At 39.0% G+C, this 19,922-nt stretch overlaps 1 protein-coding gene across 1 annotated transcript in view; it reads left to right on the forward strand.

Moving 5' to 3' along the window:
- The window catches only part of LOC106084309 (uncharacterized), a 165,069-nt gene extending 147,239 nt beyond the window's left edge, over positions 1 to 17,830 (forward strand). The window contains exon 7 of the mRNA XM_059367100.1: positions 17,251 to 17,830. The gene's annotated coding sequence lies outside the window, so the exon portion shown is untranslated. The remainder of the gene's footprint in view (positions 1 to 17,250) is intronic.
- The last annotated feature ends 2,092 nt before the right edge of the window (positions 17,831 to 19,922 follow it).

Here is a 19,922-nt window from a genome sequence, read left to right on the forward strand (position 1 = left end):
GCCCATATCTTGATATAGCACCCATATAGACCGATTCTCCGATTAAGGGTCTTAGTCGTATAAAAGCCACATTTTTTTATCCGATTTTGCTGAAATTTGGGACAGTGAGTTGTGTTAGGCCCCTCAACTTCCCTCTTCAATTTGGCCCAGATCGGTCTACATTTGGATATAGCTGCCATATAGACCGATCATCCGATTTAGGCCCATTAAAGCCACATTTATTATCCGAATTTGATGAAATTTGGCAGAATGAGTTGTGTTAGGCCCTTCGACATCCTTCGTCAATTTGGCCCAGATCGGTTCAGATTTGCATATAGACGCCATATATACTGATCCTCCGATTTAGGGTCTTAGGCCCATAAAAGATGCATTTATTATCTGATTTTGCTGAAATTTAGGACAGTGAGTTGTGTTAGGCCCTTCGACATATTTCGTCAATTTGGCCCAGATCGGTCCAGATTTGGATATAGCTGCCATATAGACCAATCCTCCGATTTAGGGTCTTAGGCCCATAAAAGTCACATTTATTATCCGATTTTGCTGAAATTTGAGACAGTGAGTTGTGTTAAGCCCTTCGATATCCTTCTTTAATTTGGCCTTGATCGGATCAGATTTGGATATAGCTGCCATATAGACCGATCTTTCGATTTAAGGTCTAAGGGCCGTAAAAGCCACATTTATTATCCGATTTTGCTGAAAATTGGGTCAGTGAGTTGTCTTAGGCCCTTAGACATCTTTCGTCAATTTGACTCAGATCGGTCCAGATTTGGATATAGCTGTCATATGCACCGATCTCTCGATTTAAGGTTCAGGGGCTATAAAACCCAAATTTATTAACCGATTATGCTGAAATTTGGGACAGTGAGTTAAGTTAAGCCCCTTGACATACTTTTGCTATATGACACAGATCGGTCCAGATTTGGATATAGCTGCCATATAGACCAATCTCTCGGTTTTAAGTTTTGGGGTCATAAAAGAAGCATTTATTGTCCGATGTCGCTGAAATTTGGGACAGTGAAATGTGTTAGACTCTTCCACGTCCTTCTTTAATTTGGCCCAGATCGGTTCAGATTTGAATATATCTGCCGTATAAACCGATTTCTCGATTTAAGGTTTTGAGTCCTTAAAAGGCGCATTTAATGTCTGATTTCGCCGAAATTTGGGGCAGTGCATTGTGTTAGGCTCTTCGACTTTACGGCATCCGTGTCGTATATGATTCAGATCGGTTTATTTTTACATATAGCTACTAAAACGACCAATATTTTATTATACACAACAGAACAATGACTTGTACTTATTAGTATTTGATCGAAATCGGAACATATTTCGATATAACTGCTATGGGACATAAGGTATGCAATTTTCACAGGATTTTGATGAAAGGTGGTTTACATATATACCCGAGATGGTGGCTATCCAAAGTTCGGCCCGGCCGAAGTTAACGCCTGTTTACTTGTTCGTATTTGAAATATATCAAATATCCTCTTTTGGCCCCCTAAGCGCCATCAATGTGAAAAAAGCTCTTATTACCAACAAAGTTTTTTAATTAATTCCCTGCAATTTATAGCCTTATTCCCAGTGATAATTTTTGTATTTATGTCTGCACAACAATTCCCCTAACAAAAGTAATAACTAATTGCACCAATAATACAAATCCAAAAAAATATTTAAACAGGAAACATAAAACGCCATAGTATGAGTAAAGGAGAAATTAAGAATTCATAAATTTAAATCTCTCTCTCCCTCCCACTACCGGTAACTATTTTTTAGCGCCCTAATGACCTGTGGTCCACAACTATTCAGGATCCTTGACAAAACTTTGCGTCATTCAACATGGGAAGAGGACACTTTGCTGGTTATGTTAGAGTTTTCTACAATCCTTTCTTCATTTTTCATGGTTTTATTATTGTGCTGTCATCCGAATGTTGAAAAACTTTAATTATGCAAATGGAAAACTAAAATGAAATCTAAGCTGCCAGGAAATTCCTATCTGGCTGCCTTAATCTCAAGTTGGGTCTACACAATTTTTTGTGTAGCTTTAATTATTTTGATTTGATATAGGAATTCAATAGCAAAACAACAGCCCAACGCCAACCATGGGCTATACGTAATGCTGTTGCCTTAACAAATGGTGATAAATTAAATTGCAATTTTTTTCTCTGGCATTTTCTGCAAATCAAGAGAGATTTATTTTATACGGCATCATTGCTCCCGTACTTGTAGTTTTGTGGCTCGATTTCTCCCATTTCCATGGCACGTGTGAGTGTTTTATGTTTTATTTTTAATAATTCACTTATTTCCCCTTTGGCACTACAGATTTTTATTTAATTTCGCAAAGGCAAATGTCCTTACCAGGCACAAAAAACCCCATCCAATGCAAAAACACACACATGGCCGATATGCCTTTTGTACTCCACATAAAAAAGTGGGCCAAACCAAATTAAAAAGGAATAAAAATGTTATTTATGTCTGGCAAATCTTTGGATACCTTTGGATACCTCATACATTGCTACCTGGCTTTGGTTAAACACAGTGGGGGAGATTTCAATTTATGGTCGTAGTGGGATTTTTTTTTTTTTTTTGCGGCATAGGATGGGAATGTGCTTTAGGCTACTAACGATTACGTCCGTCGTTGTATGCCGAGTCGGCGGAAACGGCTAAAAACCCACCCTATATCACCCTGAGGTACAGAATCCACCTAAGGACTACATTCGCATTACTTCGAGGTGAACCCCCTAGTTTGGTGCTAAAACAACTTCAGATAATCCAGCAGATAAATCTCCACCATTGTAAGGCCGCTTTGGAGGCACTAAAGGTCCTTCTGATGGCAGGAGGATTTGACTTGGAACCATGGAGGAATGTGGAGGGGGATGTTTAGGAGGAAGAAACTATAGAACATCTGATGTGTGTGTGTCCCGCACTGGCTGTCACAATGAGTTCTACTTAAAGTTCTGATTTCTTTGAGAATTTGTCTTAATTAGCGAATGTTAACATTAGCAAGTTGTTGGACTTTTTAAAGCGATCTGAATTGTTCAACGGTAAGAACTAAAAGTCATCTTCCTTCTTCTGTTACTGTGGTATCACAATGGACGAAAACATCTATGTGGTTTAATGGCAGACTGCCGCTTAAAGCTAACCTAACCTAATCTAGACCGGGCTACATTTAGATATAGCTGTCATATATACCGATCTCCCGATTTAAGGTCTGTTACCCCTAAAAGTCATAGACATTGCTGCCATACAGATCGTTCTCCCGCCTCAGGGCCATAAATCTATATATGGCCCATTTCGCCTGATTTCGCTTGACCAATAGGTTGTGTTGGACCAATCGAGCTTGGCCCAGGTCGGACCATATTTCAATATAGCTGATAAAGGGTGATTTTTCAAAAGCTGTAGGAAAGTTTTCCAAAACAAAAACTCATAAAATTCAGAAAACTGCACGAAATATTTATTTGGGTCAATAGTACGGCCCATATAATTTAATGTTTGTAGACTATTTCATGCAAATGTTGACCGTGACAGCGCCTCAAATGGTTCATCCACTTAGTCCAATTTCGGCATACTCTTTCCATAATTTCGGCTGGTATCTCACGTATAAATGCTTCAATGTTGTCTTCCAATGCGTCAATTGAAGCGGGCTTGTCTGTATAGACATAAGCACGATATAGGCGGCCAATTGACCTGTCCCGAACGTGAAATGTTCATCGTACTCGCCTCTCGATAAATCCATTGTTACGCGTGCTGTGTGGCATGTGGCACCGTCTTGTTGAAACCACATATCATGCATGTCAAGCTCTTGCAATGTGGGCAAAAAAAGTTGGATATCATCTCACGATAGTGCTCACCATTCACAATTGCGTTACGATTCGCATCATCTTTGAAGAAGTACGGTCCAATGATGCCACCAACCCATAACATGCACCAAACTGTGGCTTTTTCTGGACGCATTGGTAGCTCTTGCAATGCTTCTGGCTGATCTTCACTCCAAAATCGACAATTCTGATTACTCACTTGACAGTGAAACAAATTACGAAACGTGCGTAAGCTGTTTAAACAGGTGTTGCCAAAAATTCACCCCTTATAAAACTCAAAGTGCGTTTGTTCTCTAAAACGGCTGAACCGATTTTCTTGAAATTCAGATTGTGTAGGATAGTCAGGGAGGAATAATAGGCTATGAAATTTTTTGATACCGAACCCTCTTCCTTTCCCCAAAAGTACCACACAAAAATAAAAGTAGATCACTCGTGACAATATGAGATTCAAATGAAAGGTATTCGAGAGTAGAGTACTAGCTTTATATAAACAAGTAAAAGCGTGCTAAGTTCGGCAGGACATAATTTTATTCTACATACCAAACTTCTGTCAATATAGCAAAAATTAAAGCTTCTAGGAACCGAACAAGGATGATCGAGACACCGGTTTACATGAGAGCTATATCAGGTTATAGACTGATTTGGACCGTATTTAGCACAGTTCTTGGAAGTCTCAACAGAGCACTATGTGCAAAATTTCAGCCAAATCGGACAAAAATTGCGGCTTCCAGGGGTTCAAGAAATCAAATCAGGAGATCGGTTGGGACCCTAGATCTGAACCGATATGACCCATTTACAATCCCGAACGGCAGCTATCTTGCGGCTTCCAGGGGCTCACGAAATCAAATCGGGAGATCGGTTGGGAGCTATATCAAGATCTGAACCGATATGGACCATTTGCAATCCCCAACGGCCGCTACCTTTACGCCTCAAGCCGCAAGCTTTACGCGTCCGACCGCTATCGTGATTTCGACAGACAGAAGAAGCAATATGCTATAGAATTTGTTGATATCGTAAGGGAGCAGACCCTGCCCTTACGAAAGTAGGGTTCTAACTTTATATAACAAATTGGGTCCAGGTACATAGGGGACTGCCCCGACCCCAAAAACCCCCTCAAATAGGAATATAGGACTATAATGACAATATGGGACTAAAATGAAAGGGAGTCGATAATGAATATGGTATGGAAGGAGCAATAGGCTATAGAATTGGTTGATATCGTAAGGGGGCGGACCCTCCCCCTAACCCCAAAAACACCACCCAAAAATAAAAGTGGACCGATCGGGACAATATTGGACTCAAATGAAAGGTATTTGAGAGTAAAGTATTATCTTGATATAAAAAATTAGGTCCAGGTAGCTGTCCCGACCCCAAAAACCCCCTCAAATGGGCATATTGGACAATAATGACAATACTGGACTAATATGAAAGGTATTAGGGAGTCGATAATGAATATGGTCTGGAAGAAGCTATAGAATTTATTGATATCGTAAGGGGGGCAGACCCTCTAAAAAGACCCTCCCTAAAGCACCGGCCAAAAATAAAAGTGAACCGATCGGGACAATATTGGACTCAAATGAAAGGTATTTGAGAGTAAAGTACTAACTTAATATAAACAAGTAAAAGCGTGCTAAGTTCGGCCGGGCCGAATCTTATATACCCTCCACCATGGATCGCATTTGTCGAGTTCTTTTCCCGGCATCTCTTCTTAGGCAAAAAAGGATATAAGAAAAGAGTTGCTCTGCTATTAAAACGATATCAAGATATGGTCCGGTTCGGACCACAATTAAATTATATGTTGGAGACCTGTGTAAAATTTCAGCCAATTCGTATAAGAATTGCGCCCATTGGGGCTCACGAACTAAAATAGAGAGAACGATTTATATGGGATCTGTATCGGGCTATAGACCGATTCAGACCATAATAAACACGTTTGTTGATGGTCATGAGAGGATCCGTCGTACAAAATTTCAGGCATATCGGATAATAATTGCGACCTCTAGGGGTCAAGAAGTCAAGATTCCAGATCGGTTTATATAGCAGCTATATCAGGTTATGAACCGATTTGAACCTTATTTGACACAGTTGTTGAAAGTAAAAATAAAATACGTCATGCAAAATTTCAGCCAAATCGGATAGGAATTGCGCCCTCTAAAAGCTCAAGAAGTCAAATAACCAGATCTGTTTATATGACAGCCATATCAGGTTATGGACCGATTTCAACCATACTTGGCACAGTTGTTGGATATCATAACGAAATACTTCGTGCAAAAATTCATTCAAATCGGATAAGAATTGTGCCCTCTAGAGGCTCAAGAAGTCAAGACCCAAGATCGGTTTATATGGCAGCTATATCAGGTTATGGACCGATTTGAACCATATTTAGCACAGTTGTTGGGTATAATAACAAAACACGTCGTGCAAAATTTCATTTCAATCGGATAAGAATTGCGCACTCTAGAGGCTCAAGAAGTCAAGACCCCAGATCGGTTTATATGGCAGCTATATCAGGTTATGGGCCGATTTCAACCATACTTGGCACAGTTGTTGGATATAATAACAAAACACGTCGTGCAAAATTTCATTTCAATCGGATAAGAATTGCGCACTCTAGAGGCTCAAGAAGTCAAGACCCAAGATCGGTTTATATGGCAGCTATTTCAGGTTATGGACCGATTTGATGCGTACTTGGCACAGTTGCTGGATATCATAACAAAACACGTCATGCAAAATTTCATTCTGATCGGATGAGAATTGCGCACGCTAGAGGCTCAAGAAGTCAAGACCCAAGATCGGTTTATATGGCAGCTATATCAGGTTATGAACCGATTTTAAACATACTTAGCACAGTTGTTGGATATCATAACAAAACACGTCGTTCAAAATTTCATCCCAATCGGATAAGAATTGCGCACTCTAGAGGCTCAAGAAGTCAAGACCCAAGATCGGTTTATATGGCAGCTACATTAAAACATGGACCGATATGGCCCATTTACAATACCAACCGACCTACACTAATAAGAAGTATTTGTGCAAAATTTCAAGCGGCTAGCTTTACTTCTTCGGAAGTTAGCGTGCTTTCGACAGACAGACGGACGGACGGACGGACATGGCTAGATCGACGATCAAGAATATATATACTTTATGGGGTCTCAGACGAATATTTCGAGTAGTTACAAACAGAATGACGAAATTAGTATACCCCCCATCTTATGGTGGAGGGTATAAAAATTAGGTTCAGGTACCTACGAGCCGCCCGATCACAAAACCCCCTTAAATAGGTATATTGGACGATAATATGAGACTATTATGAAATGTATTAGGGATTAGCTTACAAATATGGTCTGGAAGGAGCAATAGGCAAAATAATTTTTGATATCAGAGGGGGGACGGACCTTCCCCCTTACCCCAAAAGCACCGGCCAAAAATAAAAGTGGACCGATCGGGACATATGGGACTCAAATGAAAGATATTCGAGAGTAGAGTACTAACTTGATATAAAAAATTAGGTCGAAGTACCTAGGGGCCGCCCGATCACAAAATCCCCTGAAATAGGTATATTGGACTATAATATGAGACCATAATGAAAGGTATTAGGGATTAGCTTACAAATATGGTCTGGAAGGAGCAATAGGCAAAATTAATTTTTGATATCAGAGGGGGCGGACCTTCCCCCTTACCCCAAAAGCACCGGCCAAAAATAAAAGTGGACCGATCGGGACATATGGGACTCAAATGAAAGATATTCGAGAGTAGAGTACTAACTTGATATAAAAAATTAGGTCGAAGTACCTAGGGGCCACCCCGACCCCAAAAACCCTCTCAAATAGGCATATTGGACGATAATGACAATATTGGACTATTATGAAAGGTATTAGGGAGTAGCGTACGTATATGGTCTGGAAGGAGCATATACGTACTAAGGGGGGGCGGACCCACCCCAAAAGCATCGGCCAAAAATAAAAGTGGGACGATCGAGACAATATGGACTCAAATGAAAGATATTCAAGAGTAGGATACTAAGTTTATATAAAAGATTGGGTCGAGCTACATAGGGGGCTTCCCCGATCCCAAAAACCTCTCTAATAGGCATATTGGACGATATTGAAAACATGGGACTAAAATGAAAGGTATTAGGGAGTACAATACGAATATGGTCGGGAAGGAGCAATAAGCGAAATAATTTTTTGGTATCGGAGGGGGGCGGACCTTTCCCCCTTACTCCTCAAATGTAAGATATTCGAGAGTAGAGTACGAATTGTATATTAAAAATTTGTTCCAAGTTCCTAGGGGGCCGCACCGACACAAAAACACACTCAAATCGGCATTTTAGACGATCATGAGAATATGGGACTTCAAAACCCCTCCCCAAATGCATATACGTACTAAGGGGGGGCGGACCCACCCCAAAAGCACCGGCCAAAAATAAAAGTGGGACGATCGAGACAATATGAGACTCAAATGAAAGATATTCAAGAGTAGGATACTAAGTTTATATAAAAGATTGGGTCGAGCTACATAGGGGGCTTCCCCGATCCCAAAAACCTCTCTAATAGGCATATTGGACGATATTGAAAACATGGGACTAAAATGAAAAGTATTAGGGAGTACAATACGAATATGGTCGGGAAGGAGCAATAAGCGAAATAATTTTTTGGTATCGGAGGCGGGCGGACCTTTCCCCCTTACACCTCAAATGTAAGATATTCGAGAGTTGAGAACGAATTTTATATTAAAAATTTGGTCCAAGTTCCTAGGGGGCCGCACCGACACAAAAACACACTCAAATCGGCATTTTAGACGATCATGAGAATATGGGACTTCAAAACCCCTCCCCAAATGGGAATATTTGTCAATCATGGTTATATGTGGTAAAAGAGCGGGGTATAGCAATTGGGAGTAGATAAGCAAAGCGTTCTGGGGAAATACATACAGAGAGGGCTGGGTTCAGCTATTACAATCTCTTATGACAATACACATAAATTTTAACAAAATCGGTTCCGATTTCTGTTAAGCTTCCATATATACAAATATCGAACTAGTTGCACTTATAGAACGGTAGTTATTACAATTTTGAACACATTTGCTCGAAATTTAATACAGATTGTTTTAAAAACCATCTAAAAACCTCCACCGAAGTCCACTAAATTCGGTTCAGAATAATATATAGCTTCCAATTTCCAGTTATAGGATAGGTGTAAGTTATTATACAGTCGGCTCTGCCTGTCTTTTGATTTCTTTACTGGTTTTTGTTTCCTATGTTTTGCTCATAACTAACTGAAGGACGGCAAGGATGCAAGACACCAAATCATTTTCTCAAGAGTTGTAAACAACTATTAGCCCTCTTCAGATATAGCATTTGTCCATTATTTAATTCTCCTTAAAAGGCAGTCAAAACAAAACTTCCTAGAACTTCACTTAATGAGCACTTCAAGATGTTGACTTGAAATTTGTAATTTAAAAGGGTATTTAAAGAGCACATGGTTGTTATTGAAACTGCTAAATTATACGTTTTTTATGCCATTAAATAGCAGAGGGGGAACTGCTACGATATGGTGAGGCAAGGAAAACATAATTTGTTGTTCATAAAGCAAAAGTTTGGAAAGGGTGAACCATATGCTAATGTTAAGTACCAAAATGTGTCAAATAATGATGGTCACAAAAGAAAGCAAAGCAAAATGTATTGGGTCATAACGAAGTTAAGAGAAGCTACAAGATATGTCTTATGGAACAAATTGGGGGGGGGCCACAAACTATGAAACTATAGCAAAACTAAATTTTAAAGAGCTAAGAAATCAGGGATCTAGTATCGGACTAATTCTCAATAATATGCCATATTGCCTTTGTTCCTAATATTCCTTCATTACGCCCATTCTTCCCAACACCCTTGTGCATAATTTAAACAATTTCAATCTAAAGTTTAAGGATACGCTACCCCATATTTTGTTGGTTCTGCACTTTTTTTTTTTAATTTCACCATCAGCCATTCACAGCGCAAACTTTTAGCCATTTATTCTCTTCTTGGTCTACAAAATTTATTTATTCATTAATTTAAGATTTTCAAGTTGTTTTTGCTTGGGTCAAATGATTCCGCGTTGTAGTTGTAGAAGCATTTGCTACAAAATGCCCGCATTAAATGAAAATCAAAAAAACAAGACGACAAGCTACCAACAAACGAAAACAACTTTTGGGTTGCCTTTTAATTAAAGACACTGCAAACATCACCGAATACAATGGGTATTGACCTTTTGTTCGACTTTTCCTCCTAGCGGCAAAGGCAGCAGAATGTCAGGCGAATGAAGTGCAAGGCAAACGTCAACAATGGTAAAAGCCAAATGTTAACACCATTTCTAGGGTATTCGGGTGTGTGTGTGTGTAAGTGGTTTGGTATGTCCTTTTTGTATACTGTCCTTGCTATCCCTATTTCACTTTTACTCATTTTCTCCTTCTTTTCTTTTACCCTTCATTTGTATACAGCAATTACTTGAAGTTGAAATTCACTCAAGATCCGGGCAATTATGCACTTCATTTTGTATTTTGGTAATTTTGGTGTTGAATGTTTCCTGTAGCCTGTGTACTGTGTACTGTGCCCTGTGCAAAAAGGACAATGTCAGCAATTCCAAATAAAACAAAAGTGCTGCAAAAGAACATTAAGCAATGCAAAAGCAATTTGACCTTCTTGTGATTTCTCCTTCATTGCTCTTAAGAAGCTTCGCATTGTTCTTTTCATTTCATTGGCAATTTATTTGCAGCTTCATGTACTTTCATGCATTCTTACACACACACACATGTATGAAAAGAATTGGGTCGTCAGCAAAAAATTTACATTTTCAAATTCAAATTCAAATATGCAAATCTTTCTCATGCTCCCCTATGACATTTCTATATATACAAATACGATATGGTATAAGAATGTTGGTATGTGACAACCTTGGCAAGAGATGGTGCTGACTACCATATGAGAAAAATATCAGAGATTGACCAAGGACAAAGGCTTCATATGCTGCATGTCAAATTCTTTGCACATTTCAATATTTGAATTGAAAATGTAGGTGATGACAAAAAATGTAATCAAATTATATTTTATTTAATTTATCACACATAATAAATATACCCTACAGCTGGGGAGAAATAGAGAGAAGAGGGAACTTGTGTTGAATATATCAATCAGTTGATTTTATAACTATGCAATGAATGCAAATAAGGGTCATAATTAAAAACGTTGAGAACATTCAAATGTAGGTTGAGCTAGTAATAAGTAAAAGCCTGCTAAGTTCGGCCAGGCCGATTCTTATATAGCTTCCAACATGAATCGCATTTGTCAAGGTCTTTGGCCTATATCTCTTTATAGGCAAACAAAGGCTAATGAATAAGAATTGCTATTCTATTTTAGCTATACCAAATTATGAACCGTTTTGGAGAAGTTAGAACAAAACACTTCGGGCGAAATTTCAGCCCAATCGGATAGTAATTACGCCCTCTAGCGGCTCAAGAAGTGAAGATTCGAGATCGAATTATATGGGAGCTATATCAGGTTATGAACCAATTTTGTCCATACTTGGCACAGTTGGTGGTGGTTAAACCAAACCACCTCATGCAAAATTGCAACAAAATGAAATTAAAATAGCGCCCTCTAGAGGCTCAAGATGCCAAATCAAAGAAAAATAGCGCCCTCTAGAGGCTCAAGATGTCGAGATCCTAGATCAGATTATATGGGAACTATATCAGGTTATGAAACGATTCAGACCATACTTGGCCCAGTTGTCAGAAGTTCAAACAAAACACTTCATGCCAAATTTCAACCAAATCGGTTAATAATTGCACCCTCTAGCGGCTCAAGGAGTCCAGATCCGAAAAGAGATTTATAACAGACCTATATCAGGTTATGAACCGATTTGAACCATACTTGGAACAGTTGTTGATGGTCAAAGCAAAACACTTCATGCAAAATTTCAGCCACATCAGATAATAGTTGCGCCCTCTAGCGGCTTAAAAAGTCAAAATCCTAAATCGGTTTATATGGCAGCTATTTCAGGTTATGAACCCATTTCAGCCATACTTAGCACAGTTGTTGATTGTCAACCTAAAACACTTCATGCTGAATTTCAGCCAAATCAGATAATAGTTGCGCCCTCTAGCGACTTAAAGTGTCAAAATCCAAGATCGGTTTATATGGGAGCTATATCAGGTTATGAACCGATTTTGACTTACTTAACAAAGTTGTTGATGGCCAACCAAAACACTTCATGCTAAATTTCAGCCAAATCGCATAATAATTGCGCCCTCTAGCGACTTAAAAATCAAAATACGAGATCGGTTTATATGGGAGCTATATCAGGTTATGAACCTATTTCAGCCATACTTGACACAGTAGACCAACAGTCAAAGCAGAACACTTCATGCAAAATTTCAGCCAAATCAGATAATAGTTGCGCCCTCTAGCGACTTAACGTGTCGAAATCCAAGATCGGTTTATATGGGAGCTATATCAGGTTATTAACCGATTTTGACTTACTTGACAAAGTTGTTGACGGCCAACCAAAACACTTTATGCAAATTTGCAGCCAAATCCGATAATAATTACGCCCTCTAGCGGTTCACGAAGTCAAGATCCGAGATCAGATTATATGAGAGCTGTATCAGGTTATGAACCAATTTGGGCCATACTTGGCACAGTTGTTAGAAATTAGAACGAAACATTTAATGCAGTATTTTAGCCAAATCGGATTATAATTGCGCCCTCTAGCGGCTTAAGAAATCAAGATCCGAAAAGCGGTTTATAACGGAGCTATATCAGGTTTTGAGCCGGTTTTAAGCATACTTGGCGCAGTTAATAGCAGATAGAACAAAACACTTTATACGAAATTTCAGGCATACCAGATAATAATTGCGCCCTCTAGCGGCTGAAGAAGTCAAGATCTGAGATCGGTTTGTATGGGAGCTATATCAGGTTATTAACCGATTTGAACCATACTTGTCACAGTTGCTGATGGTTAAACCAAAACACATCGTGCACAATTTCATCCAAATTGGATAACAACTGCGCCATCCAGAGCCTCACGAAGTGAGGATCCGAGATCGGTTTATATGGGGGCTATATCATGTTATAAACCGATTTCGTCTATACTTGGCACAATCGGTGACGGTTAAACCAAATCACTTCATGTAAAATTTCAGACAAATCAGGTAATAATTGCGCCCTCATATGCTCAAGAAGTCAAAATCAGAGATCGGATTATATGGGACCTATATAAGGTTATGGACTGATTTAGACTAAACTTGGCACAATACACTTGGTGCAAAATTTCAGCCAAATGGGATAGGAATGTCGCCATCTGGAGGCTCAAGAAGACAAGATTCAAGATCAGTTTATATGGCAACTATATCAAGGCATGGACCTATCGTGCTTTCGTCCGTCTGTCGAGCGTTCGAGCGAATAAAAATTTCCGCTTGAAATTTTGCACCGATACTTATTATCGATGTAAGTCATAGAGAATTGGAAATAGCCCCCATATAAACTGATCCTCAGTTTTGATTTCTTGAGCCCCTGGAGGCTTCAATTTTCATTCGATTTGGCACAAGGACTTCTGTTCTGACTTCCAGCATCTGCACCAAATATGGTTTGAATCGGTCTAAAAACTAATATAGTCCCATAAATACTGATATAAATACTATATCTAAAACTGATATAGCCCCCATATAAACCCATTCCCGAATTAGACTTCTTGAGCCCAAAAGCCAAAATTTTCACCTGATTTGGTTGATATTTGACTCAAAGACTTTCGTTCATGACTTTGTCGTCATGACATTATATTGGGTTGCCCAAAAAGTAATTGCGGATTTTTTAAAAGAAAGTAAATGCATTTTTAATGAAACTTAGAATGAACTTTAATCAAATATACTTTTTTTACACTTTTTTTCTAAAGCAAGCTAAAAGTAATAGCTGATAACTGACAGAAGATAGAATGCAATTACAGAGTCACAAGCTGTGAAAAAATTTGTCAACGCCGACTATATGAAATATCCGCAATTACTTTTTGGGCAACCCAATATTTCAACCATACCACCACTTCCTTAATTGCAAGGATCTCCGATTGCTACAAACAGCAGTGGTCGGGAAACCTTCTCGATATGACCAGTTCTAGATCTTTAGAGTAAACCCCAAAGCCCACCTGGTCTTTTAGTTTGGAACCATCCATGTATAAATCTCTGTAAATTCTATTACCAGGAATATCGTAGTTCCAATCGGTTCTATCAGGAATAGTGGTACAGTAATTTTTATCAAAAAGCGGCTCCGGGAGGGTGTAATATATGTCTGGAACATCGGATATTGTATCAAGGATAACACAGTGTCCGTAGCCACCACATGAATAAAGAGAAAGCTTCCTTAGCCTCACAGCAGTGGTCACAGTAATTTGTCTCGCTACAATGTCCAGAGGCATAAGATGTAGCATTAAATACTGTGCATGAGATTGTGTCGTCCTCAGTGTGACTGTGATGCATAAACAAGCCATCCTTTGGAGTATTTGATTATTGAACAGTAGGTGGACTTTTGATACGCCGTCCACCAGACCACAACAGCATATAGTAAAGGGTGATTTTTTTGAGGTTAGGATTTTCATGCATTAGTATTTGACAGATCACGTGGGATTTCAGACATGGTGTCAAAGAGAAAGATGCTCAGTATGCTTTGACATTTCATCATGAATAGACTTACTAACGAGCAACGCTTGCAAATCATTGAATTTTATTACCAAAATCAGTGTTCGGTTCGAAATGTGTTCATTCACCGTAACGTTGCGTCCAACAGCATCTTTGAAAAAATACGGTCCAATGATTCCACCAGCGTACAAACCACACCAAACAGTGCATTTTTCGGGATGCATGGGCAGTTCTTGAACGGCTTCTGGTTGCTCTTCACTCCAAATGCGGCAATTTTGCTTATTTACGTAGCCATTCAACCAGAAATGAGCCTCATCGCTGAACAAAATTTGTCAAAATTTGAACACATTTCGAACCGAACACTGATTTTGGTAATAAAATTCAATGATTTGCAAGCGTTGCTCGTTAGTAAGTCTATTCATGATGAAATGTCAAAGCATACTGAGCATCTTTCTCTTTGACACCATGTCTGAAATCCCACGTTATCTGTCAAATACTAATGCATGAAAATCCTAACCTCAAAAAATCACCCTTTATTATAGGTCTGACAACTGCAGCATATACTCAATGCATGACACGCTGTCTAAACCCCCAACTTTTGGCAATGGCTCTCTTGCAAGTATATAGGGCACGCCTTTCTTGCCCTTTCCAAAATGTTAGATTTGAAGTTCAATTTCCTGTCCAGCAAAACACTCAGGTATTTTGCGCTTTCCGTAAATGGAACATTCTCTCCACCCAAGGAGGCAGGTTCCACTGTAGACAACTTGTATCTCAAGCTGAAAAGAACTACTTCTGCCTTGCACGGCTTTATACCCAGACCACTTTTCCCTTACCGCAATTGCCACGTCATCAGCATACGCGACCATTTTTACGCCTTTTTCTTCCAGAGACAATAATTTATTGTTAATGGATATATTCCAAAGTAGAGGAGACAGTACACCTCCTTGAGGTGTTTCTCTTCTGATCCATCTTTTTAGATCCACAAACCCCAAGCCTGCCCTAATGCATCTTTTAGTAAGTAAGTTATCAAAAAACGATCTAGACATGTCCGTCCGTCTGTCCGTCTGTCTGTTGAAATTACGCTACAGTCTTCAAAAATAGAGATATTGAGCTGAAACTTTGCACAGATTCTTTTTTTATCCATAAGCAGGTTAAGTTCGAAGATGGGCTATATCGGACTATATCTTGATATAGCCCCCATATAGACCGATCCGCCGATTTAGGGTCTTAGGCCCATAAATGCCACATTTATTATCCGATTTTGCTGAAATTTAGGACAGTGAGTTATGTTAGGCCCTTCGACATACTTCGTCAATTTGGTTCAGATCGGTTCAGATTTGGATATAGCTCCCATATAGACCGATCCTACGCTTTAGGGTCTTAGGCCCATAAAAGCCGCATTTATTGTCTGATGTTTGCCGAAATTTGGGACAGTGAGCTATGTTATGCCCCTTGACATACTTCTGCATTATGGCAATAGATCGGTCCAGATGTGGATATAACTACCATATAGACCGATCTCTCGGTTTTAGGTTTTGGGGCCATAAAAAGCTTTTTTATTGTTCGATGTCGACGCAATCTGGGACAGTGAGTTGTGCTAGACCCTTCGACATCCTTCCTTAATTTCACTCAGATCGGTCCAGATTTGGATATAGCTGCCATATAGACCGATCTCTCGATTTAACGTTTTGGGCACACAAAAGACGCATTTATTGCCCGATGTTGCCGAAATTTGGGACAGAGAGTTAAGTTAAACCCCGTCACATATTTCTGCAGTTTGGTCTAGATCGATGAAGATTTGCATATAGCTGCCATAAAGACCGATATCTCGATTTAGAGTCTTGGTCCCAAAAAAGGGTCATTTATAATCCGATTTCACTGAAATTTGAAACAGTGACTTATGTTAGGCTTTTCGACATCCGTGTCGTATATGGTTCAGATCGGTTAATTTTTAAAGATAGCTACTTAAAAGACCAATATTTTGTTATACATAATTTAACAATGACTTGTACTTATTAGTATTTGGTCCAAATCGGATCATATTTCGATATAACTGCTATGGGACATAAGGTATGCAATTTTCACCGGATTTTGATGAAAGGTGGTTTGCATATATATACCCGAGGTATATATATCCAAAGTTCGGCCCCGCCGAACTTAACGCCTTTTTACTTGTTATCATTATCATGGCCTGGCGATTTAAAGGAGTCCAAACTCTTTATAGCCCAAAGAAATACTTTTATAGCATTATTGGTGTAATTCTCCATGGATAATACGTCTGAGGCCTCTAGGTAACGAAGATCCTATCCTCGAAATCTATTACTGCAGAATATATTCAGTGAGGAAACACTCGAGCTACTCGTCGACACACATTTCCCGGGAAACTGTACAACAGACAAAGTGGTGGCGAAAGGGGGTTATCACTAATATGACAAGCCATTCTGGCCACTTAAATCCTATGTTTTAAGGGTACTAGATTCCCAAGACTCTCCTTGTCTCCTGCCGGGCTTCAGCACGGACACAACTCAACGATATTGAATTGAAGGCCCTCAGCATTTTCATACTCTCGACATAAATCCTGGTATATTCTGTCAGTTTTTGGAGTTTAAGGTAGTTTTAGCTAAACTCTCTAGGGCAAAATTCATTAAATTTTGATAGTTTTTGCAAATACGAAAAAAAAGTTAGGGCTAGGCTCCAATCAGCATTCCACAGAACTTATTTCTCAACATTACAGACTACAATATTAACCACATTTATTTTCTCTTTTTACTTGCAGATGCCTACAACTACACATCGTCCCCCTCTCTGCAAACAGAATCAAATGATACCCGACTGTACTGATGTGGACCAAATGAACATCCATTTCTTCCACACAATTGAATAGCAAGGAATTGTTGTCTGCCTTCCACAGCGGCAATGAAATAACAAATTGTACATTACACCCTAGTATTAGGAAAAACAAAACAAAACAAAAGTAAGAAATTTAGTATTAAATTTAAATCTTTATGGTATTTTTAAGAGATAACAACAGTTAAAATTCCCCAAAAAAAAACCAATAGGCCAAAAATAAAATTACATAGTTATGACTTTTTAAAAGAATCTCTCCCCCTCCCTCAAAACACTCTCAAAGATGATGACATAGACAAAACATGTTTCACTTAATCACAAGCAACACCTTAAAGTTGTACTCATCTATGGCCACTTACACTACATGCTAGGATTAGTTCTTTGGAATACCTTCAGTATTAAAAATCTATTCAATCAAAAGAAGAAGACATAGACATATAGCACAAGGATTAATACTAATTAAAACTACAATAAATGATAATGAAGACCGAGACACTCGGGCAGAAGGAGATGGCGGCCGTTAACTTAAAAATTTATTTGTAATGTTTAGTGAAGTAAAATGGTGTAAATTGATTTGATACTTGCTAAGATAATAAATGTGACACTTAAATACATTCTCACACACCCATCACATATGCCACAACACACGAGAATCAACAATAACGCCCACCTATACACACACACACATCAACATCCACCATGCATGACTGTGTGCATGTGACATTTCCTGGACATTGTTTAAGGATGTTAATTAATTTCTGAATTAGACTTAAGCCTTACATGAGCATACTTGGTTTAAGCTACTCATACGAACAATAGACCAATGCAATGGATAGACAATTGGCTTGAGATAAAATTTCCAATTTTAATGAGTTTAGGTGTAGTGATTGTAACTATAACTGGTGTTAATTGATTACTATAACCGCAAATAGAATTAAATTCTGAATCCAATTCTGGAAGAGTTTATTTCTACTTTTACTTCGAGCAAAATACAGGCTGGAATATATAACACATCAAAAGCAAAACCGCAATTAAGGAATAGGATTAAAATAGTTTTCATATTTGTGTTGTCTTCTCATCATGGACGCAACAACGGACATTGATATTAAAGCCTTTCTGCTTATCCTTTTCTAGTCATACTTTTACTTACTTTAATTGGCTATGACAGAACATTTGTCCCATAATCCGAACTCATAATCATCCAATCCTCATCTAGTCTTGCTCTGTAATAATCACCATAGTAACACGACAGTCTGGTTAAAAAGGGATTACACGGTCTGAGATATGGCGTTTTTTTCTTTGGATAATGGTTGGAGAGTAGATAAGCTCTCGCAATTCCATAGACAATAGACAATTGGAAGCAATTGGTGCAAACCTATCGCGGATGCGAACGAATTGAAAAAAGAGCGATTCGCGCATGAGAACTTATCGCGAAAGAGAACTCATAACAAATCGGAACAGCCCGTGACTAAACACTCAGGTGAAAGAACCAGAAACGATACGAAACAATCGCGAATGTGTGTTGCTGATGATGTCGAATCGCACATGCCAACGAATTGCTGATCCGAATACATTAATGTTTCTAACAAATTTGGAATACAATCCATATTTCTTCGATTTATAACCAACTAGTCGAATCAGGCCCGCTCCGCTTCTTTAACTCTCTAATATCTTTTTAGGGTGGGGACGCTTCGCCCTGAACGCGCATATCAAATTCGTGCCATTGTAGCCTATGACGCTTAACGCGTTCGAGAACATCGCAAAAAGCGGTGTTTATCCCCTCTTAATGTTGGCGACATCTGCGAGGTACAATACCATGCATGGTCATTTAAAAGTTTTTCCCCAAAGAGGTGTCGCACTGCGGGACGCGGTTCGGACTCGGCTATAAAAAAGGTCCCTTATCATTGAGTTTAAACTTGAATCGGAAAGCACTCCGTGTTGTGTGAGAATTTGCCCCTTCTCGGTTCCTGGTGATAATGTTCTTCCTTAGGGTAATATTCTCATTAGGGGAGGGATGGCACCTCAGACATTTCGACTCAAATATGGATATCAAATTCGTGCTGCACTTCCAAACCCCGTTAATTTGAGGCCCGTATTGCCATGGCCGGTAAATATGAAACGTTTGGAGGGTGTTTTGGAGCTGGGGCGGCCACCAGCACTTTACACTGAAAATAGATATCAAATTCGTTCTTTATTCCCAACGGAAATGAAGTTCAGTTTAGGGAGTGCTTCAGGGCGTTACCCAAAACACTTGGCTTCAAAATAGGATATCAGATTGGTTTTCTACTCAAATACCTTTCATTTAGTCCCATATTGTCATAATGGGTTAAATAACCCTTTTGACGTATCTCTAGGCGGAAAAGCGCCACCTAAACTTGAATGCAAATTTTAATGTCATATTCGTAATCTACTCCCTAATATCTTTCATTTGAGTCCCATATAGTCATGGCCGGCTAATATGCCCATTTGAGGGTATATTGGGGGTGGGCGACCTCCCATTACTTGGACCTAATGTTTTATGCCATATTTGTCATCTACCGCCTAATACTTTTTATTTGAGTCCCATATTGACATGAACCTCGAATATATATCTGTTAAGAG

Source organism: Stomoxys calcitrans, chromosome 4 (genome assembly GCF_963082655.1).
Source record: "Stomoxys calcitrans chromosome 4, idStoCalc2.1, whole genome shotgun sequence".
NCBI classification, from domain to species: Eukaryota; Metazoa; Arthropoda; class Insecta; order Diptera; family Muscidae; genus Stomoxys; species Stomoxys calcitrans.